Consider the following 25,203-nt stretch of genomic DNA (forward strand, 5'->3'; position numbering starts at 1 on the left):
TAACGCATATATACAATGAAAATGGAAATCGAATGTTCTTATGGTTTTGCAACTGCAGGTTCGTGTGAGGAGCATGGACGCTAGCAGAGAAGGCTGGAGGAGCCACGGATCTGTGGGCAGATTCGTTATAGATTGAAGGATGTAGAGCAGTGCAAAGGGAGAGGAATACGATGGTGAAGAGAGCTAGACAAAGGAAATGGCTGCGTGGAGGGAGGAGTAAGGCAATGATGGAGAGGGATGATGAACTCGCGGGCTAGCAGCGAGGAGGGGTTTCGGAGCAGCGTCTGGATGGCAAAGAGGAAGGAAAACGCAGGCTAGCAGATCTGATGTAAATGAGTAGCAGAATGAGGGGAAGAGAAATCACGGACTAAGAAGGTCAAATGAGAGTTACGAAGATAGGTTTGCAGGCTGACGGAAATGGATGTGGATGCGCGGATCTGGAGCTGATCTTGATGAAATGGAGAAGGGATGCAGGGATGTGGATGTGGGGTTTAGCAGAGATGAAGGCCAGCGAGGGTTTGGAGGGCGAAATGTAGCGTGGAGAAGGGAGAAGACTGCGTGGGGGTTATTGCAGTTTGAAGATAGAGTGGATTTGCGTGGGACTGAGCTGCATGGAGAGGGTTTGGATAGCAGTAAGAAGGGATCAGATCTGAGAGCAGAAGAAGAAAAATGCAGGGAAAAGGAGAAGATGCAGCAGAAGGAAGAAAACCCTAGGCAATGAAAATACTTCCAAAATTTTCTGTTGAAAAACCTTCAAAATGCAGACAGAGAGAAACCCAACAGAAAATGGTAGACGAAGAACCCAAAAAATTTCCAGAAACCATGATTAAAATGTCACATTTCTACTTCAGATTTGTCAGTGAAACCCCTTAAAAATTTTCCGAAAATTAAAAATTTTAAATTTAAAACCCTGGACTGCAAAAGGCTGAATAATATTCCCTGCAAAATTTGATGTTGTTGAACCCTAGAGATCCAGATCTTACCCTCCAGGGCCTAGATTTGGACTCTGCACAACCTTCAGCTTCAGATCTGTAGCTGCAATACAACAAGAAACACCCAAACGATATATACAATGACCCAAAAAACACCCAAGTCAGAAAACTAAAATTTTACAGATCTATGTACATAAATGGCAGATCTATCAGATCTAGGGAGTGTGAGTCCGACTCTATTCCTAGATCTGATGATTTGAGGCTCTCAACAACTAGATCTAATGATTTAGCACAGAAAAATTAAAATTTTTTGAATTTTAGAGGAGGTACTAAGCTCAAAACCCTTCATGCATCACCCATAAAAAAAAAATATGATAAGTCCGAGATCAAATTTAAATTGGGCTCTTCAGAAAACATGGATCGGGAGTTGGCTGGTTTAGCTGAGAACTTCCCCGAACGCCCGATGATCTAATAATAAAGGATTTTCTTGCAAAACTCAATTCAGTCGTCAACATAGAGCGAGAAAACGATAATAAAATTCAGATTTAATAGAGATACTTGCTATTATATTCAAAACTTAAATTATCATTCAAAGCCCAACAACTAAGCAAAATACTTGTACTCAAATCGCTCTTCAGAAGCTATTATTAATGGCAAAAAAGAAATTACGCACAAAAATAATGCATCTTACAGCATTTCCATGAAGAGTAACACCAGCGAAATTTAACTCCAAAGTCTTTCTTTATTGCTCATAAATAATTACAAGGGAGAGTTTTTCGCTTAGTACACGATCCAGAGATCGGATGATACTAATTGACAAATGGCCTCCTATTTAAAGATAAATCCTCCAATGGCTAGTTCAAGAAATCCTTGTCAAAGTGATCTCGACCGTTGATGAGGATCAAAATTTCTTTTAATCTCATCTGTCGAAATTTTAAATGTTGAGGAAATTTCGAATTTTTCAATTAAATGCATTTTAATTAATTCAAAAATTAAATTTTTGAATTAATTTCCTCAAAATTTTGACTTTGACTTAACCCCAGGGACCAAAGGCATAAAATTTAGCAAAATAATAAATTAACCTTAGTCCCTGGACCTCTTAAAATTTATTTATTTATTTATTTTTAAAGAACCCACGAATTTTGCCTTTGAAAATTTAATTTTACCTAGGACCTAAGACTTATGAGGGGATAAATTATTTTCCTAACCCTCATGACACTTTACATCATGATTTTTACATTTTTTACATCTCAAGGGGGAAAACCCATTTGCAAAAGACCCTCACAGACTACCCAGTTCTGCGACACAAATATAATCTAGCAGATCAAGCAATTTGTAATAAAATAACCTAACCAAATAGTTAGGATTATTCCCAAATCACTTTTACATAGACTCGATCTAGAACACTAGGACTCCCCTAAGATCCCAGTGACAAAATCCATTATGGTTTTGGGGTAAGGCTGAAGGAAAACTCTGCCGACAATCCGAGAATGGACTGGTGAGACAAAAAACCTCCCGAAACATAGAACGTCACTAGAAAAGTAGGTTTACCTAGGTGATTACATACATGACACGGATCTGCTAAGATTATTTACATTATACACATGCAGAATGTGTTTACATTATAAGATTATCCTTAGGCTGATGATGACAGCTGGACAGTCGGAACACATTGATCAGGCGCTATCCCTTTTGCGAAAAAGGGGGTGTACTGCTATGGTTCATTCACACGTAGTGGTCAACATCTGGCTCTACTTGGGGACACGTTGCTGCACTAGGGGAATGTGAGAATCCAAACTCTGCATCCACGTAACACACAACAAAAAATAAGTAGCGTCCATCCAAAAATCATCATATAACATTACGCACAGGAAAGATATAAGCTCTTTATTTATTAACATGAAAAACAAAAATCTAACTACAAAATGAAAAACTGAATTAAAAGGGCATAAGGTTAGAAATACAATACAAAAATGCCCCATGGCATCAGATGTGTTCAATATAGTGTATACTGAGCATTTGCCTGCTTTCAGGCAAATCTTTCGACTGTTTCTCGGATGTGCCATGTCCAATTCTGCATATGGTAGGACCTTTTCCTATCCGAAAATCACGCTGCTCGTGGCCATCTGATGCATCAAATCACTTTCTCACTCTCTTTCTCTTGCACTTTTTCTTTGTGGCTGACGATGTGGAAGATTCTGCTTCAAAACTCTCAGATGAAGTATGTAAGATATGCATGACATGTCTCTCTTCATTCTGCATCTGATTATTAATTTCCATTTTATCCAGGTCACCTTCAATTAGCCACTTTTCAATGGAACAAAGGACCTCATAATAAGATGGAGCTTGCTGTAGCAGATAGGGTGAGGCAATAATAAGATGGAGCTTGCTGTAGCAGATAGGGAGGCCTATGATCTAACATTTCCTTGTTTCTTTCATCCTCTGACTGATGTTGAATTTTCTGTACTTGTATTGTTATGGCATCCATCTGGTTAGAGTGTTCAACCTTCATAACATTGGCCTCCTAGGCATGTTTTTCCTCCATGATCAATGACTTATTCTGAAGACATATCTAACCAACTTCCATATTTTTTATTACTTTGTCGTTATCTACTTTTATGGTCATCAAGCAATGTTGCATAGAGTTTATCTCTTTCTCATGATTTACTTATATGACAACTAACTGATCATTATAATCGAATCTCATGATGGTCATTTCTTTATCCATATTTGATAGCTTGTTTGGAATCACACTTATTTCTTCCTGATAACTTGCTTCCATGGCAGTCACTTGATTTGAATGATTGAATTCCATGATCGTCATATTTTCCTCTAGGGATAATAACTTGTTTTGCGTAGAATTGATTTCCCTGTCATGATTAGCTTTCATGGTTTCCATTTCCTTCTGCATGTCGGTCCTCATATCCTCCATATTCTAAGCACACTTTTCTACTACGGTGGTTACGTGATTAAAGTGTTTAATTTTCATGATTTCCATCTCCTTATCACGTTTTTCTAGGTGGGTGTATAAAATTCTCATATCCTTGATGTAATCAGTTACAAACTTTTCTTGATTAAGCTCCATATTTTTTACCAACAACATTAGTTCTTCTATAATTTGCTTATCATTTTCCCTTTCATTGTCGACACTGATTTGACAACTTGTCCCTGTCTTCCCATTGTCATGGATTTGATCTGTAATGGTGCAAGTGTATGACACATTCTGATATGGAGAATTGTATTGAAATCTTTCATCGATAGCAGGATCCTTCACCAGATCACTTTCATTCTATTGCATAATTTTAGGGGCACAAGGCGAGCTATCTTGATAACCATATCTATCTTTAAAGCATTGACGATGTCTTGTAAAGAAGCGAAAGAATCTTCAGGACAATGATTAAACCAATTCAAAGCATCACCCTCTAAAGAAAAGGCAAATAGACGCATTTTGACATCTTCATGTTCATACTGGGGAGAACTACAATATATGAGCATTGTACGAGTAAACCTGCATAGATGCTTTCTAACAGCGACTGAATCACCACTCGAGAACAAAGACAATTTATGAATGGCCACTTCCGGAATATCACAGAGAAGATCAGCAAAATGACACAAGGTAAATGAATCATCCATGATGACTTGCTTGAAGGAATAATGAGAGACCAAATGGATGATAGAGAGAGATCTTCGCTCAAGAAAATCAAGAGATCCACTAGAAGCGAGCTTCTAGTAGAAATTCTTGTAAGAAATGAAAGAAGTGGAGTTGCCATTTGAACATGAATCTAACTCTAGAAAAGGCAAAAACCACTGGATATAGGGGAGGGCTTCTTTTCTGAGAAATAATAAATTAAAGAAGTAGAGTCGCCACCCAAACAAGAAACGAACCGAAATTTTAATTTTGACTCTATTAATTAATTTTCTGGCTTAAGATTTAATTTAATTTTGCCAGAAAAATTAATTAATTTACACATGAATACACATTTGGTTAGACCCTCAAGACACATATCCCATTTGCAACACAATATGATCTAGTAGACCAAGTGATTTGTAATAAAATAATCTAGGCAACTAGCTTAAATTATTCTCAAATCACCTTTACATCAAACTTGACTAAAACACTAGGACTCACCAAAGACTTTGATGAAGAATTCCACCCTAGCTTTGGGGTGAGGTTGGAGGGAAAAACTCTACCAACCATTTGTGTTTAGAAACACACATGAGTCAGTGATACGAAAAACCTCATAGGATGAAAATTTTCGCCAAAATAGTTTTGGCATTATGACACAGGTTTGGCACTATGAAATAGGTGTTTCCCTTGATGGCAACTCACTCAGATGACAAATTACATTTCAGACTCTCAGAATGAAGGAAAAAGAGGTATACGCAGGTTTCCCTTGACCATATCTTGTAAGAGATTTGATCCATCGCTATATTTTAAAGCATCTCCATAGACTCTGTTTTCATGCATTTAAACTTTAGTGTGCTTTTGATTTTTCATGAATGCTTAAGTGTTAACTAGACAGGGCTTTGTGCATAGCATCCTTGTAAGAGGATTAAAATCTCAGTCTAGTAATACACTGTATCCTTAGGACAGTTAGATAAGTTAGGTGATCTGAGTGTTAAGGTGAGAGGAAACATATCTTAACCTTTTGTAAAGGAGTATTGTAACCTATCACAATAAACACTTAGTTAGGAATCTTTTATGTCTATAGACTGTAGACACATGCCTCGAAGTTTACTTACCCTGATTGATAATAAATCTAGTCTAATCTAACACCCTAGATTGGCCACTACATTTTGGTGCCATTGCCGGGGAGGCGTAGTTATAGGATTTCGAAAAAAATCAAAATAAAATAAAATAAAATAAAATAAATAAAATAAAAATAAAATAAAATAAATAAATAAATAAAAATAAAAATAAATAAATAAATAAACAAAAACAAGCAAAAACATAGATTTAATTTTAATTCATCATTTTAGAAGTCATTTTTACTTATCCCTAGATCTAGAGATAATAAAGGTAGATTCATAAAAACCCCCCATCCAAAAACTAATCTACCATCAGGAGCAGACCCTTTAGGAAACGTTGAACATACAACATCAGCTGAGGAAGTCACCATACAAACATTAGAGGATAAACAGAAATCAGGGCAAAGACTCACACTCATCGAGAGGCAAATTCTATTAGCACACAAATCACAGAAGAAACATTTCCCTGAATCCTCTATAAAAGGAGAAAGTAGCACAGTAACTCAACAATCTTTCCTTGAACTTCTCTTTGAAACAAGTGACACTGAACAAGAAATTAAATCAATAGAGGAACCTATCAAAATGGCTGAAGAAGGACATGGATCAGAAAGAGGACCACCAAATCAAGGTCAAGAGGAAGAGTCAACCTTTAAATTTCCTATCCAAGAACCAGAAGAGGATGACGAAATAAAAATGAAAAACATACCTCCATTTGTGCTACCAAACTTTTATGGCATGGCTTCAGAAGACCCAGATTCATTCTTGTTTGAGTTTGACATTGTATGTCGAACATATGGTTACACAGATGATGCCCATAGGCTTAGACTCTTCCCAGCAACATTAAAAGCATCAACATTAAAATGGTTTATGGGGCTTGGTGAACATGCGATAACTGATTGGGATGGCATGAGAAGAATATTCCTAAAGAAATACCAACCTTATTGTAGATCGAAAGATTCCAAAGATGATATCTTTAGGATGAACCAACAAGAGGATGAAAATTTAGAAGAGTACTTAGAGTGGTTTGTTTACAATTTACAAAAATCAAAACACAGAACCATGCCTCTTGATCTGATTCGAACAATATTTTTGAAGGGCATTCGAGAGGAATACTTAGATGATCTTAATTTGATGGGCAAAGGTGATATTTCCACTTTACCTTTTGAAGAAATTACTGAGTTATGTGAAAAATATTCTAGGAGCAAAGCCAAAATTGGAAAAAGAAGCATATCATCCAAAGCCACAAAATCTGCTTCAGCAAGTGTCACAAGGGCTGAAATAGGAAACCTGTTAGAGGAATTCAAAACAGATCTATTGAGTACCTTAGGAACTCAAATTGACACTCTCAAAGCTAAGAAAAGAGAAGAAGAGAGAGATCAAATGATGGCTATCTTTTGTCCAAAATGCCGGAAGAAACATTCCTTAAAATACTGTCCATTAGAAAACATTCAAGTCTGTGCCTTTTGTACTGAAGATCATGACATATTTCATTGCTCTAAACTCAAGGTTTTGCAGAATTGTAATGTGGCAGCTAACACATGTATGGAAAATGTGTATTTCATGGGCGCAAAGAGACCATGGCAGCCAAAACCAGCACCTCAAGGTATGTTCCCAAACCAGAATTTGCAATTTCCTGCACATGATCGTATGCTCAGAATTCGTGGAAGGTACCCATGCCATGGCAGCACCAAAATTACCCACAATAACAATGGAGACCATCTCAGCAATACTCTCAACAATATCACTCATATCCTCAACCATACCAACCATATTCGCAGCCATATCAACAATGTCATCAGCCATATTCGCCATATCCTCAATCATATCAGCAGTATCCTCAGCAGCAAGTTGTTTACCCACATCAACCTCAACCCACTCAACAAGCATTACCTGCTCCTCCACCAATAAATCCACCACAATTACAACTTCCATCTAACCCACAACCTCCTAGACCTACTCAAATCCCTGCTCAACCTATACCAAATCCAAATAACAGAGCAAAGAGACCAACCTACAATGTAGATGAGGGAACCTCATATCCCACATTACCCTTGCAAAATATCAATTTGAGGTCTGGTAAGGTACTTCACAAAGAATCTCCAGCAGCTGATAAACAAGAAGAAAACGAAGAAAATGAAAATGAAACTTCAATTCAAAGGAAACAAAATGATGACATCAAAAATAAACAAATGCAACCGTTGCATCCACCACCTTTTCCAGACCGATTGGTCCAAACAAAACTTCCCATGTCTATACCACAGTTTGATGTTTTAGATGAGCTAAAGAATGTCTATATAAAAATTCCACTACTACAAGCCATAAAAGACATTCCCATATATACTAAAGCCATCAAATAACTGTGCCTTAAAAAGCCTACTAGGAAAAGAGTTGATCCACAAACCATTCATGTTATTGGACATTTAGCTGGCCTTATGACAAACACCATTTCAATGGAAAAGTATGTTGATCCTGGTATTCCCAGAGTCACTACAATCATTAACAACATACATATTTTAAACACCTTAATTGATCTTGGGGCCGCAATAAATGTGATGACTCTTGAAACCATGAAAACACTCCAGCTCATAAATTTGCAACACACAACAATTGTTCTAGAACTCACTGATAGGTCTAAAGTGATTCCTGAAGGGATTTTGGAGGACATAATTGTTTCACTGGACTCTTGGGAGCATCCAGTGGACTTTTTAGTTCTTCAGCCAAAATCCAATTTAGGAGGACACCCTATCATCCTTGGTAGACCATGGTTAGCAACCGTTGATGCATTCATAGGATGTCGATCGGGTAATATGATCATTTCACGAGGAACTGAAAGAAAACAACTCACTCTTTACCCATCAGCAGTAGCACACAATTTATGGCTTGACGATAAATACAATGACAAAGAAGAAGTTCAATCTGTTTTCAGCATCAACCAAATCTATGATTTTCAAGAACATAATAATGATGATTTGGTAGAGTTGTTCCTTTCTCAACCTGAAGTTTCCGAAGATTTGAGAAATGACCAATACCATGCTGCAGATGAACTTTTGGCACAAAATTTTCAAGAAACATGCACCATTCAATCTTTGCAAACAACATTTCAGAACATTTTTCCTATCCAATCTATCACAAACACACAGAGCAAGACCATAGAGATTAGTCCAGGAAAAACTTTGAATATTGGCACTCACCTAGACTCATCTCAGGAGGAAAAATTGATTCAATTATTGAGAAAATACCAGAAAGCCTTTGCTTGGGACTACACCGATATGCACGGAATTCACCCTGAAACATGCACTCACCATATTTATACGGATAGTAATATCAAACCAGTGAGGCAACCACAGAGACGAACGAATCCCATGCTTCAGGATATTGTTAGAGAGGAATTACAAAAACTGTTGAAAGTCAATTTTATCTATCCTATCTCTGACAGTCAGTGGGTATCCCCATTGGTAGTAGTGCCCAAGAAAAATGGTAAGTGGCGGATTTGTGTTGATTACAGACAATTAAACAAAGCAACCCTCAAAGATTATTTTCCACTACCATTTATTGACCAAGTGCTAGACACATTAGCTAGGAAATCATCATTCTCTTTTCTTGATGGTTTCAGTGGCTACAACCAGATCAAGATAGCCTTAGAGGACTAGGACAAAACCACTTTTACTTGTCCTTGGGGCACTTATGCTTATAATGTTTTACCATTTGGACTTTGCAATGCTCCAGCTACATTTCAGAGCGTTGTATTAGCTATTTTTGCTTATTTAGTTCATGATTGTGTTGAAGTTTACATGGATGATTTTTTAGTGCACGGTAATTCATTTGAGCATGCATTAGAGAATCTTGAAAAAGTTTTGAAGAGATGTATTGAAGCTAATCTGTCCCTGAGCAATGAAAAGTGTTTTATGATGTTAAATGAGGGGATAGTATTAGGCCACTATATTTCTTTTCAAGGCATTAAAGTTGATCCATCAAAAATCCAGATCATTGTCAATTTGCCAATTCCGAAGACTCAAAAAGAGGTAAGAAGTTTCCTTGGGTATGCAAGCTATTACAGAAGGTTTATTGAACATTTTAGTAAAATAGCTTCACCTCTGTTTAAACTTCTAGCAAAAGATACACCTTTCAACTGGAATGAGAATTGTCAGCAAGCATTTGAAACACTCAAAGAAAAGTTATCAACCACACCAGTCTTAAAAGGACCTAACTGGAACCTACCATTTCACATCTTTACAGATGCATCTGATACTGCAGTAGGTGCCTCATTAGGCCAAAAAGAGGAGTCTTGTCATTATGCCATCTATTTCATTAGCAAAAATCTAACACCTGCAGAATTAAACTACACAGTCACAGAAAAAGAAATGCTTGCCATCATACATGCTGTGAATAAATTCCGACATTATATAACTGGTTATGAGGTTTTTGTACATACTGACCATTCTGCCATTAAGCATTTAATGAATAAACCAGTAACTAGTGGCAGAGTTACCAGATGGTTGTTATTGTTACAGGAATTTAACATCACAGTGTTAGATAGACCAGGTAAGGAGAATCAGGTGGCAGATTTTCTTTCTAGACTGCAAAATCAAGGTGAGGTTGTTCCGGTTGAAGATTCTTTTCCAGATGAAAATTTATTTGCAATTTCAATAGTGAATCCTTGGTATGCTGACTTGGCCAATTATTTGTCCACAGGAAGAACACCTCCATACTTTACTCCAAAGGAAAAGAAGAGGCTAGTCAAACAAAGTGCTCGATACTCATGGGTTAATGGCGATTTATTTTACACTGGTTATGATATGATTATTAGACGATGTGTAAGAAATGATGAAATAATTGATATTTTCAAATATTGCCATGATGAACCGTGTGGTGGGCATTTTGCAGCGAAACGAACAACATTCAAGATTCTTAGTCTTGGATACTACTGGCCATCTATTTTTAAGGATTCCAAGAAATACGTGAAGAGTTATGATAGTTGTCAAAGAATGGGTAGGCCAACAACTATAGATGAGATGCCACTTCAACCTCAAGTACACCTAGAGCCATTTGAAAAATGGGCTCTAGATTTCATAGGACCCATTAATCCAACTTCCAATGGTAAGAAGTACATCCTAGTATTTACTGATTACGTAACAAAATGGGCTGAATCCAAAGCACTAGTCGTCCAGGCAACTGAACAGACAGTGGTAAACTTCCTTTTTGAAGAAATTTTTGTAAGGTATGGAGTACCAAGGGAGATAGTGACTGATCAAGGTACTCAGTTTACTTCAAAGTTAGTTAAAGACATCACAAAAAAATATCAAATCAAGCACAGAAGAAGTACACCTTACCATCCACGGGCCAATGGCCAGGTGGAATCCACAAATAAAACATTGGAAGGAATTATCACTAAGACCGTAGCAATGAACAGAAAAAATTGGGAGGAGAAGCTCAAAGATGCACTCTGGGCTTATAGAATCATATGGAAGAATACTACAGGATTTACACCATATAAGTTGGTGTATGGCAAAGAGGTAATGCTTCCTATTGAGTTTCAAATACATACTTTTAAGATGGCTGCAGATTTGGGAATTGATCTTAATGAAGCACAACAAGAAAGAATTCAGTAGTTGAACCAGCTGGATGAAATGAGGCAGCAAGCAGAGGAGACAACACTCCTCATGCAGAAACAAAGGAAGCAGTGGCAGGATGCACATATAAAAAAGAAACAGTTCAAAGAAGGAGACGGGCTTTACTCCTTGACTCTAAATTCAGAGATCATAAAGCCAAATTTACCACACATTGGATGGGCCCATACAAAATAGTTGAAGTTTATGACAATGGATCAGTCAAGCTTATTACCATTGATGGAGAAGGCCACCCCCTTATTGTCAATGGCCATCGCTTCTTTACCATAAGCCCACCAGCAAGCAAAATTTTCTTCAAACTATATCTCAGCAAAGGGAGATTGAGATATTGCGGCCTTCAGCTGTAGTATCTCTACCTTAGTTCATTTCATTTCAATTTAGAAATTAAAAATAATAATAACAATAATAATTTTAAAAAAAGTTAAAAAAAATAAATAAATAAATAAATAATGGTTTAGATGTGAAAACCAGACTTTGACACACTCTAACCCAGAATTCTTACTTGAAAACCAATTCTTTGGCTGGTAAGAATTCCTTTTCTTTTTGTTTCCTGTTTGATTTATCAATTCAATAATGACTTGAGGACAAGTCAAAGCTTTAGTGGGGGAGAAGCATCAGCATTTTTGTTTTTATCTCATCTCCTCATTGTAAATTCTCAAAGAGTTTGTTTCAGCACTTCAATATTTCAATAAAGAAGTTGTTTTTGTCTTTGTTCTAATCAAAGGGCCCTGTTTAAGCACTATGCAGTGGGACCTGTTCAGAAGACCATGTTACCAGCACCAACATTAGAGGGACCTGTTCAACAAACATAAAAGGGACCTGTTAGAGACTGCTATCTCAAGTTACTTCAACAAAGTTTCAACAGAGATTTAAAGGTTGCTCGTCACCGAGGCTCCATCAAACACCAAAGATCAAGGAAGTTGCACACATATAGTTCTTTTCTAGATTTCAAAGAAGCTGCAAAAAAATTCTCCAGATCTCAGAGGGACCTGTTGTATCCAAATTCATCTCAGAGGGACCTGTTATGGACAGCAAAGATTAGTCATATCTGAACAAGAAAGACCAGTCCTACCTATGCCTGCCAACTCAACTCTTGATCAACCAATAAAAGTGTAATGTATTGTTGTAATTTTTATTTTTAACATTTAAATTCTTAGATTATTTTAGTGTTAAATGTGATGACTATGACTGCTTATGATCAATTTCAAAAACACCCACATATCCATCACCCTTGTTATATTCCTAATTCCTATCATTTCCCAACACTCTAGCCTATCCCCATACTCCTCCTATGATTTTTAAATCCTCTATTATACCACCCTCCCAGCCTTGTTATTAACTCCTTATCGGCCATCAAACTTTACTATCGGTTCAACATCTCCCTATTCGGCCAAGTACCAATGAGCAAGGGACAGGTGGTGAACTATTGGAAAGCCAAATGTTACACGGTTTCATTCATTGTTTTTGAATCGGCTAAGTTATAACATGATTGTTCGACCAAGTCGACTCATGCAAACAACTATCCATTATTATACTCCAGTACTCCATACATGCTTACGGCGTTCTCATGATGGTACTCATACAACCCAGTACAACTACTCCTCTGTCATTGAAATATGAATACGCTCTGTTATTATTATAGTGAATTGGGTCAAGTCGGTTGTTAAAATTCCATTTCATTCTCAGTTGTAAAAAGGGCGTTCCATACTAGTAATTCAAGTGTTGTGATTTCAAAAACAAAGGCCGAGAATAGCAAGTGCTACGAAAGGAAAGCACAGTAATTGGGCTCACAAATTTCCACCTCCGCCATAATTCAAGAATAGTCATCCGATCACTGCTTAAGCCATTGAAGGAGCTGATCTCGAAGAACAGAGGGCGCCACCAGGTCAGTTGTGTGGAGCGAAAAGCAAAGGTAACAAACCAAAATACCCTTGTTAAATTAGTAAGCATAAACGAAGAGGGTTAGAGCAGGAGTTTCTCTGTCAAAATGACTAATAGAGTAGAGCCAAACACATTTGATAGTTCTCAGTACCACAATGACTGCATTGCAATTTTAAGAGAAAAACAATGGCTACCCTTCTTGGAGAAGTTTAATGGGAGCAATGAGGAAGTAACTAAACAGTTTGCCTTTACATTTAATGGGGAGAAAGCATTGATAGGCAATTTCTCATTTAGGATCTCAGAAGACACCATAGCACAATCCTTGGGGATCAGCCCAAAAGGAGAAAAATACTTCAAGACAAAACAATTCAAAGAAAAATCATGGACCCAATTCATGTCCAAGTTGAGGGTTTCATCTGTTAACTGGAAGAAGGGTGTCCCTAGGAGCTAGCTGATGCATCCATGGGACGAAATGGTGTATATCATTCAAAAATTTGTTACGTGTGAGGGTCGTTACAGCATAGTCTATTTATACCACATCAAACTCCTATTACATTTAAAAGGGCAGTGCACCATTAGTTTACCATATTTCCTCTTGCAGAGCTTGACCAAGATGTCAAAAACTATCCAAAAGAAAAAGGGTAATGAAGATAAAAGTTTATGTCATTTTGGGTTAATTAAAATTCTAATTGAATTTGAAGTGCAGAGGAGGGGAAAAACATGGAAGGAATTTCTGGCTGCCAATCAAATCAAAGATGGAGAGGATGAGCAAGAACAGCAAGAGCACTCAGGATTTATGCTTGACATTGATGAAGAGATCCCTGTGCGCAAATCAAGCAATGTCCCTCCACCCAGTAGTAGTGTGAGGACGAGAAAGATGAGACAAGAGGCTGCCCAGAAAATGGAGCAAGATAAAATTTTCACTACATATACAAGAAGATCCAGGAGAGCACAAAAGACCCAGCCACAAGAAGATCAACCAGAATCAAATGCACATGCACCGATGGACATCGAGAGCAGTGCTCACTCACAGTGTGGACCAAAAGCCGAAATGGAGGTTGAGAGCAACAATAGGCAAGGAAAAGAGTCACCGCCTGCAATCAAGAAACAAAGGAGGCTGGAAAAGCAAATTGAAAAGTTAAAAGAAGAACTGATGGAGGCCAACATGCTGGAGAAAGTCATTAAGAGGGAGAACGAAATGTTGAGAACTCAGAGTAAAGAGACTCAACAGAAAAATGAGAAGCTGAAGGAGCAAATCAAAGAACTCGAGGCTGAACAAACCGACATTTGCAAGAGGGCAACCAAATGGTATACCCAAAAGAAAGCCCTCAAGGAGAAATACAAGAGTTTGAAACATGAGCTCCACATTCAGAAAGATGCCCAATCTAAGAAGAACATAGATGCATTGTTAAAAGCAGCAGAGGTACAGGCAGGAACAGAGTAGAGAGGCAGCACATCAGGATTAGCATGAGGACATGCTAAGTCATTGAGCTTGGGGGAGATGTTGGTACCATTCCATTACCATATTTTTCTTCTAGAAACACATTCATTTGTCTACCTTTTTCCTCCATAGACCCCTTATATCCCTCAAAATTGATTAATTAATAGCATTATAATTGTTAGTTTGCATTAAAGTTAATTTATGAATTTTTATGTTAGAAATTAGGAATTTTCAATAAAAAGATTACATGAAGTCATAACATCCTGTAAATGGTTTATCATCTGACACGTGGCATGATAGGCAAGCCAAAGCAATGGACAGGAACGAAACCTGGAATGTACATGCATGGTGAAAAATCGATTCTACAGTAAATCAAAAGCTCCTGGTTATGCGGTCAACGCTGGTCAAACCCCAGTCTTTTGATTACAAAGGCAGTAAAATCCATGGTTTCCCAAATCGGTTTCGTTTTGTTTTTTTGGAAATCGGTTTAGATTAGAAATGACCAAAAATCATTCCATTGTAAAAGCAGAAATGTTAAAATTGAACAACTAGGTCCAAACTCCATGTTCTGATGCTCAGATTAAGAGGCTAATATTTTTGTTGGATTCCTCTTTCTGAGAGGTGTAAAATCCATATAAAAATAGTCTTAATCCGATGAGCAGAACTTATATTTTGAATTTATTATTCTTAATAAATTATATGTGCAAGGTCAGCCAGTTTTGTAATGTAGGCTCACATGCCCAACAAATGTGTCACACACCCTCATTGATGGATATATATATACAGGAAAAGTTGGAGAGAATTGGAATACAACTCAACTCACATCTTCCTCTCTCATCCTAAAAGTATGAGCTACCAGGAGGGTTGTTGTGACACATGCTGGGCTGGCTGACCAAAGGAGACTTTGCTGGTTGAAGCATCTTGTTGACCGCCGAAACGAACACATTCATTTTTCTTGTTTCTGATTTGTCTTCTGTAAGATCTGCTTATATGTTCTATCTGCATTTTGCTTATCTACTTGTATGATTGCTGTGAGAAAAGTGAAATTGCTCTTAGCATAGAACATCTACAAAACTTTACATGGAATCAGAGCTGAGGTGAAGACAAACTCTATCTATAGCAATCATCATCGAAGAACAGGTATTCTTGAGGTGATCTCCTCTCCACGTCTGGGCTTTTGGAAGGAGAGAACCAACAGATACGCTGGCCCAAGGGTGATGCCCTAACCGCAGGAAGCCGCAGTCATATAAGGAAAAACCGCAGTAAGGTTAAAGGTTAACGTGTGTTCATATAAGGGACAACCGCAGTAAGGCTAACGTAGCTGCAGTCAAGCCGCAGTCATGTCTTACAAGGAGGTCTGGACGCAGTGCAAAAGGAGACCTGTAGCTGTCAAGAGGAGTACTAATACGCAGTTGAAGAAATAATGAAGCCGCATATAAGTAAACACAGGACATAAAGAACAGTTATGATACGCTGTTCATATATCCAATATTGTTTATGTTGTATACGCAATATGGAACCACTTTATATGCTGGGAATGGTTATACATATATACGTTGGAATAATGAAGCCGCAGTCCATACATATATACGCTGGAATAATGAAGCCGCAGTCCATATATATATATATATATATATACGCACAGTTAATGAAGCGACACTCAGAAATATATACGCAGTCAACGCTGGAGACTTACGTGTTAAACGCAGTCATGGTTTGGGCATTATATATATACGGTGGGTATTATATATATACACGCTGGGCACTCAGAAATATATACGCAGTCAACGCTGGAGACTTACATGTTAAACGCAGTCATGGTTTGGGCATTATATATATACGGTGGGTATTATATATATACACGCTGGGCACTCAGAAATATATACGCAGTCAACGCTGGAGACTTACGTGTCATACGCAGTCATGGTGAACGCAGGTCATACGCAGACATGGTAAACGCAGGTCATACGCTGTCAATAATAAACGTTGTCAACGTGTGGATGTTAACGCTGGGTTCACGCAGTCTCATATAAATGCAGCCGCAGTAAATAAAAGAGATGCAGTGATAACATAGTCAACGAGACCTGTTCACGCAACAGAACTTCCATTCCTCTCTGCCATTCTACGTGAACTTGGGATACATATATACGCTATACAGGTGCAGTTATGATCTCGGCTGTATGGAGCAGTGATGACTTCGATGAGGACGCAGCAGTGAGGCGAGTTCTGGGCTAAATACATTCTCAAACTGCAGGTGCAAATCTCAGATAGATGACCCAGAGAAGATCTCAGATGAGGATGCAGTTTTGGCATGAAGTCTGGGCCAATCATATTCACAACCTAATAGAGATCACAGTGATCCTGAAGATACTGTCTCAGTCTCGGCATATAATCTCGTTGAAGAGAATTTCAATGATAACTGTGTCTACTGCAATCTAAGCAGTGACAATCAAATCAAGAGCTGCAGTCTCGGTATACTCAAAGGGAGCAGTGATGGATCTACTCTCTCGAATCAATGAAGGTCATGTTGAATATTATCTCTATTTCATATATATTACTGTCTCAGCATAACCAGATTAATGAAGTATGTTTCGGTGATGACATTGATTCTCGGCATCCTTGAAAAAGGAGATATACCATATCAACAGTCTCCATTGTATTTGGATCTAGTGATCTCGACATGAATATGATCTCAAAAGCAGTCACAAAGACAAGGATCACAAGAAGTAGTAACATGATTATTAAGTATAATGAAAGAAGCAGTACAGTGAAGTGTTGTCGTGGTCTTTATGGTGCAGAGATCCTAAGGGAAACCATTGCATAACAATGATACACTAAATGATATTGCGACAACAATGAAGTTCTTGGTGATGCAATGATGTTAGAGGAGCAGCAAGATGATGATCTCAACAGTGCTCAAGAAAGAGGATTGATGTCTTGGTCTTTGAGGATGTATAACAGTGACAAGGGTTGCATAATAAAGCAGTAATGAGACTCACTGTCTCAACAAATATACAGTGATGACAAAGATATACTGCAACAGTCCACATAATGATGACTTCGATAATAACTGTCTTAGTGCATCAATGACAGCATAGATATCACAATGAGTGGAACACGTTGATATGAAGATCTTCGTAATAATGGCACTGAATATGAGTCAAATGAGTTCAAAGACTTTTGCAGAGAAGCTGGCATTAAGAGGGAGACTACCACTGCATATACTCCTGAGCAGAATGGTGTTGCTGAACGCAAGAATAGGACTATTGTGGAAGCTGCCCGTGCCATGCTATGTGACCAGGGTCTTCCAAAGTTTCTGTGGGGAGAAGCTGCAAATATTGTTGTGTACATTCAAAACCGATGCCCTCATTCCGCTTTGGACTCCAAAACTCCCGAAGAGGTTTTCTCTGGTAAGAAACCTGATGTCTCACATTTTAGAATTTTTGGATGTCCTGTCTATTTTCATGTGCCGAAAGAAAAGAGAAGTAAGTTGGATGCTACTAGGAAGAAAGGAATGTTTGTGGGCTACAGTGAGACTTCTAAGGCATATATAGTCTATGTACCTGGCCAAAGGGAAGTAGAGATAAGCCATGATGTCACTTTTGACGAAGATGCTTCCCTGAAGAAAGTAGTAGATCTTCCTAGATCTGAAGAAAACCATGAAGAAAGACCTGGAAATCTGGAAGAACCCCAGGATGAGACTATGCCTGATGTTGAAGGGCCAATGGACCCTATTGATCCTTCCCCTTCTCTAGGAAAGAGGCCATCATGGCTCAGGGACACCCTCGAAGATGCTGAGGGTCATGCTGCCCCAAGGGGAACATTCCGAGAAAGCAAGAAGCCGTGTAGATACCAAGGGTATCTAGCTGCCATGAGTACTATTATACAATCTGAACCTGGATCTTTTGAAGAAGCCATCAAGCATCAAGTCTGGAAGGATGCTATGCATGAAGAATATGAGGCTATTATGAAGAATGATGTCTGGGATGTGGTCCCGAGACCGAAGGACAAATCTGTTGTCACCGCTAAATGGCTCTACAAGATTAAACATGGATCTGATGGGAGTGCTAAAAAGTTTAAGGCAAGATTTGTTGTCCGTGGCTTCTCTCAAAAGGAAGGAATTGACTATGACGATATATTTGCACCTGTGGCTCGATATACCACCATCCGATCCATCATAGCCCTTGCTGCTACGCAAGGATGGAGTCTTCATCAGATGGATGTCAAGACCGCTTTTTCTGCTGGTGCAATAAAGGAAGAGGTGTATGTAGAACAACCTCTGGGATTTGAAGTTCAAGATCAAGACACTTATGTCTGCAGGTTGAAGAAAGCCCTCTATGGGTTAAAGCAAGCACCCAGAGCTTGGTATGAGAGGATGGTTAGTTACTTGATGAAGCTGGGCTTCACTCGAAGCAATGCTGATCCAAACCTTTGCTTTAAGGTTGAGGAAGGAAAGCCTCTCATTCTAGTGTTGTATGTGGACGATCTCTTCCTGACAGGTGATGACCCTCTCATTCATCAATGTAAGAGGGAGCTTGCTGCTGAGCTCAAGATGAAAGACCTAGGACTGATGCACTATTTCCTAGGCCTGGAGGTCTGGCAGAGACCTGGAGAGATTCTCCTTTCTCAAGGAAAGTATATTGTGAAGCTTCTGGAAAGATTTGGGATGGTGGACTGTAAGTCCATGTTGACACCAATGGAACTCAACTTTAAGAAGTTGAGTGGCAGCGCTGCAGGGCCTATCTTGGCCAATCCTACTGAGTATCGTCAACTCATAGGAGCTTTGATGTTCTTAGTGAACACCCGTCCGGACATATGTTTTGCAGTGAATACTTTGAGTCAACAGATGGTTGAGCCTCATCATTTTCACTGGGTTGGTGCCAAGAATCTTTTGAGATATCTTCGGGGCACGATAAACCATGGGCTGAGATACACTGCCGGGAGTGTGATACTCCGGGGATATACTGATGCCGATTGGGCTGGCAGTGTGGTGGATCGTAAGAGCACATCTGGATGCTGTTTCAATCTTGGTTCTGCTTCGATCTCATGGATGAGCAGGAAGCAGAAGTCGGTGGCTTTGAGCACCGCGGAGGCCGAATACATTGCTGCTAGTATGGCCTGTTGTGAAGCAGTTTGGTTGAGGAAGCTCTTTAGTGAGCTGTTCCAACATGTGCTAGATACCACTGTAATACTCTGTGATAATCAGAGTGGGATTCGTATGACTGAGAATCCTGTGTTCCACGACCGATCCAAGCATATTGATATCAGGTACCACTTTATCCGGGATATGGTACAGCGAGGCGCCGTAAGGCTCGATCATATAGGAACTGATGAGCAGGTCGCGGATATTCTCACTAAGCCCTTGGGGAAGGTCAAGTTCCTAACCTTCCGTGAGAGTCTTGGTGTCATGGAAAGACCCTATGATGTGGGTCCTGTTGGACGATGAGCTCTGGGAGCTCTGGGGGGCTTTGGGGATAGCTTCTTGGAGCTATAAGCACTCATAATGCTTCTTCCCCACTCTTGTGATTATTGAGCTGGTTCGCCACTCATTTAATCTGTGCCCCGTATGCATCCTACCCATTGAGTTCAGGGCTCATGGGAAGTACCTCTCATTTGGCCAATGAGGTGTGGAAAAGCTAGAGACTATTAGCAAAGACTGATGGACGCATCAGAGATTGCCGTACTCTCTATCTAGGATGGCATGGTCCAACCACTTGATCTGGGATCAAGATTTGTGAGGTCTGGGACCTCTGGACTGATTATGTCAGTCGGGGAATGATGTCTTTGTGACTGACCCACTTCTGTTCTGAAATAAAGAAGCCAGCAAAGCAAGTTTCGGCGGGATGACTCACGATGTTAATTGCACTAATAGATGGAGTTCTCCCTAGTTGAGAGGGAGTGTTAAAATTGGACAACTAGGTCCAAACTCCATGTTCTGATGCTCAGATTAAGAGGCTAATATTTTTGTTGGATTCCTCTTTCTGAGAGGTGTAAAATCCATATAAAAATAGTCTTAATCCGATGAGCAGAACTTATATTTTGAATTTATTATTCTTAATAAATTATATGTGCAAGGTCAGCCAGTTTTGTAATGTAGGCTCACATGCCCAACAGATGTGTCACACACCCTCATTGATGGATATATATATACAGGAAAAGTTGGAGAGAATTGGAATACAACTCAACTCACATCTTCCTCTCTCATCCTAAAAGTACGAGCTACCAGGAGGGTTGTTGTGACACATGCTGGGTTGGCTGACCAAAGGAGACTTTGCTGGTTGAAGCATCCTGTTGACCGCCGAAACGAACACATTCATTTTTCTTGTTTCTGATTTGTCTTCTGTAAGATATGCTTATATGTTCTATCTGCATTTTGCTTATCTACTTGTATGATTGCTGTGAGAAAAGTGAAATTGCTCTTACCATAGAACATCTACAAAACTTTACAAGAAACATCTGCTTAATGAATGTACATTCGATTTAGATAGGGACAGGCAGATAAAGACTGCGTATTAATTTGTTTTTAGGAACAATTACGATTATTATCTCTGTACATCGTTTGAGAACAGAACTCTTGTATGTGATTGCAATCTTCAGCACTTAAATATAGTCACGGTTTTACTCCAACAGTGTTTATGCGTTAATACTCTCGTTGCTTGAGTTTACTTCAATGTACCATTGAAACGTGGACGGGCCCTGCATGGATTGGTATACTGTTAATTTCATTTCCTTAGCAGTTTTTGAATTTGAATAGAACGCATAGTGTTTAGTGTTATTTCCTTGTTTATGACATTGTCGATTTGATTAGAAATTCTCACAAATGGTATTTATGGTGATAGATTGAAGATTTTATCATTAGATCATTGAACCATATCTTGTAAGAGATTTGATCCATCGTTATATTTTAAAGCGTCTCCATAGACTCTGTTTTCATGCATTTAAACTTTAGTGTGCTTTTGATTTTTCATGAATGCTTAAGTGTTAACTAGACAGGGCTTTTGTGCATAGCATCCTTGTAAGAGGATTAAAATATCAGTCTAGTAATACACTGTATCCTTAGGACAGTTAGATAAGTTAGGTGATCTGAGTGTTAAGGTGAGAGGAAACATATCTTAACCTTCTGTAAAGGAGTATTGTAACCTATCACAATAAACACTTAGTTAGGAATCCTTTATGTCTATAGACTGTAGACACATGCCTCGAAGTTTACTTACGCTGGTTGATAATAAATCTAGTCTAATCTAGCACCCTAGATTGGCCACTATACTCTCCATGGTAAAGAAACTCCATACTCAATGTTGACGGACCTGTTTCAGAGTCGCAGTGACCATAGGAAGTTGGCATTGAAGGACAAACTCAGAAAGATCAAGATGGAGAAGGGTGACTCTATTTCGAAATACTTGACCAAGTTCACTCATTTTCATGATGAGCTTGGAAGTGTTGGGATTACTGTTGTCGAGGACGATACGATGAGCCTAGCTCTTCTAGGACTTCCCAAGAGTTGGCACAGTTATCATGACTCTATCAATGCTAGGGAGAAGTTGCTAGATTGGGAACAGTTGTAGTCAGATTTGGTACAGGAAGAGATTTGGAGGAACACCAGAAGCAGATCCTCATCAAAAACTGATGATGAGGAAAATTGTGCCTTAGCGAGTAAGGCAAAGAAATGGAAAGGTAAGGTGTCCCATTCCAAATCGGATTCTTGTCATGGAGGCAAGAAGAAGGACATGTCTAAAGTTAAGTGCTTTCATTGTCACAAGCTAAGACATTTTGCTACAAATTATCGGCTCAAGAAGTATAAGAAGAAGCCCTCAGGAGGAGCAGCAAGTGAGGCTCTTGCCTCACAATTCGAACTATACTTTACCCTCATCGCATGTAAGGTGTCATCGACGATGGGCAGTCTATGGTACCTAGACAGTGGAACTTCTTTCCACACGACTCGTAACAAGGAGCTCTTCAGTAACTTGGAGGAGAAGGATCTCCAGATGCATATCAAGATGGGTGATGACGGGAGGTATAGTGCTACCGAGCTTGGTACATTTACCTTTCAGAGGGAGTTGGGTGCTCCCCTCACTTTGTGAGATGTTATGTATGTTCTCAGTTTGAAGAACTCGGTATTTGTTGCCATGTTGGAGGATAGAGGCTATGATGTGATCTTTAGTAAGGGCAAGGCGTTCCTTCGTCACATAGCCACAGGACAAATAAAGAGGATAGGGATTTGGGTGAAGAATCTCTACAAGTTGGAGGTAGAAGATTGTGTTTCCTTGAGCATGAAAGCAGAGAAGGTGCAGAGCCGAGACATCAGTGAGTTGTGGCACAGGAGGTTGGGTCACTTGCATCATGGCTCTTTGAAAATCATGCAACAAATTTCTACCGGTCTTCCCAAAGGTACACTAGAGCAAGTTGACACATGCAAAGGGTGTACTTTGGGAAAATTCACCAAAGCTTCCTTTCACGACAAAGACAATCGAGCATAGGCAATCCTCGATCGAGTCCATTTAGATGTGTGTGGACCGTTCTCGACAGCGTCCACGGTGAAGCACATGTATTATGTTATATTTGTTGATGATTTTTCTCATAAATATTGGATCTTCCTCATGCAGAAGAAAGATCAGACTTTTGCAAAGTTTTGTGAACTTAAAGCACTGGTAGAGAAAGATATTGGCAAGAAGGTTAAAACTCCCAGGAGTTATAATGGTGGAGAGCATGTGTCGAATGAGTTTAAAAACTTATGTGCGACAGAAGGCATTCGACAAGATTTGACAACACCTCATAACTCACAGCAAAATGGGGTGGCTGAAAGGAAGAATACAAGCATTGTAGGAGCAACACGGGCAATGTTGCATGATCAGGACCTACCACTACACTTGTGTGCCAAGGCATGCAACAAAACTACTTATTTGCAAAACAGAAGCCCTCATCGAATTCTTCGGATGAGTACACTGGAGGAGGCTTTCTCAGGGAACAGACCAGATGTGGGTCACTTCAAGGTTTTTGGATCATCGGTATATTGCCATGTGACCAAAGATGCATGGAAGAAGCTCGAGACAACAACAGAGTTGGGAGTATTTGTGAGGTACACTGATACACCTCACAACTATCGGGTGTTCTGACCAGTAGTATGACAATGGTTCGCATGCATGTAAAATTCGATGAAGAGAAGGCCATGAGATGTTCGCTTGAGAGGGAGCTTTAGCTACATGTAGTTGAGGAGATTTTAGCTTCTAATGAGGAACCTCAGATTGATGTGGAGCAGCCACATGTAGAGGATCCGAGAGTGGAGACATCCACTCAGGTAGAGTCTTCCAAAGATGGGAGAAAGCGCACCAAAGAGGCTGACAAGTTAGTGCATGATGCGAGAGAGAATGTGGGTGAACCCACATCACAACGCAAGCAGAGGAGGTCACCTGAGAGGTACACTGGATACATGGCTCTTATGAGCAGAATGTGTTGAGACAAAACCATCTTCTTTTGAGGCAGTGCAACAATTGGTTTGGGTTGATGCCATGGTTGAGGAGTATGACTCCATTGTCAAGAACAATGTTAGGGATGTGGTCCCAAGACCAGCGGACAAGTCAGTGGTGAGTTCTTGATGACTTTACAAGGTAAAGCAAGCAATGAATGGTAGTGTAGCGAAACATAAGGTCAAGTTCGTGACCCGAGGATTTTCTCAGCTGGATGGGGACTGATTACAATGAGACCTTTACTCCTGTTGCAAGGTACTCATCAATCAGATCCATTTTAGCACTGTCAGCGCAAATGGGTTGGAAGGTACATCAGATGGATGTAAAGACAGCCTTCCTTAATGGCATGATTAAGGAAGAGACGTATATTGAGAAGCCTGAAGGTTTTGAGACCTTTGACCAAGAGACGCATGTGTGCCAACTCAAGCGAGCGTTGTATGGGCTGAACAAATCACCCCATGCTTTGTACACTAGGATCGATAGCTACTTCACCAAGTTGGGCTTCACCAAAAGTGAAGCAGATGCGAACCTTTACCATATTGTGGTTAAAGGTAAATTGTTGATTATTGTTTTATATGTCGACGACTTGATTCTGAGAGGTGATGATAAGATGATCAAGTCTTGCAAAGAGGATCTTCCAAGAGAGTTCGAAATGAAGGACTTGGGGTTCATGCACTACTTTCTGAGCATGGAAGTAGGACAAGGTGATGGGGAAATTTTCGTCTCTCAAGGGAAGTATGCCAACGAGATACTAAAAAGGTTCCACATGGACAGCAGTAAACCCATGGAGACTCCTCTAGAAGGTAACTGGAGGAAGGAGGATGTTACTTCTAGTGAAGTAGTGGAAGCTACCATTTACAGACAGCTTGTGGGTTCACTCATGTATTAGGTGAACACACGACTAGACATGTGCTATGCAGTTAACCAGTTTAGTAAAGCGATGGTTAGGCCGACAAAGTTGTATTGGAAGGCGGCCAAGCATGTGTTGAGATACCTCAGAGGAACTACTCAGTATGGTTTATGGTATAGACGGACAGAGGGAGTGAAGCTTCAAGGCTTCACCGATGCAGATTGGGCAGGGAGTCCATCCGACAGGAAGAGCACATCAG

This window comes from Pinus tabuliformis, chromosome 4_1, assembly GCF_031772625.1.
Source record: "Pinus tabuliformis cultivar Carrire ecotype Pingquan chromosome 4_1, CPIR1, whole genome shotgun sequence".
Taxonomy (NCBI): domain Eukaryota; kingdom Viridiplantae; phylum Streptophyta; class Pinopsida; order Pinales; family Pinaceae; genus Pinus; species Pinus tabuliformis.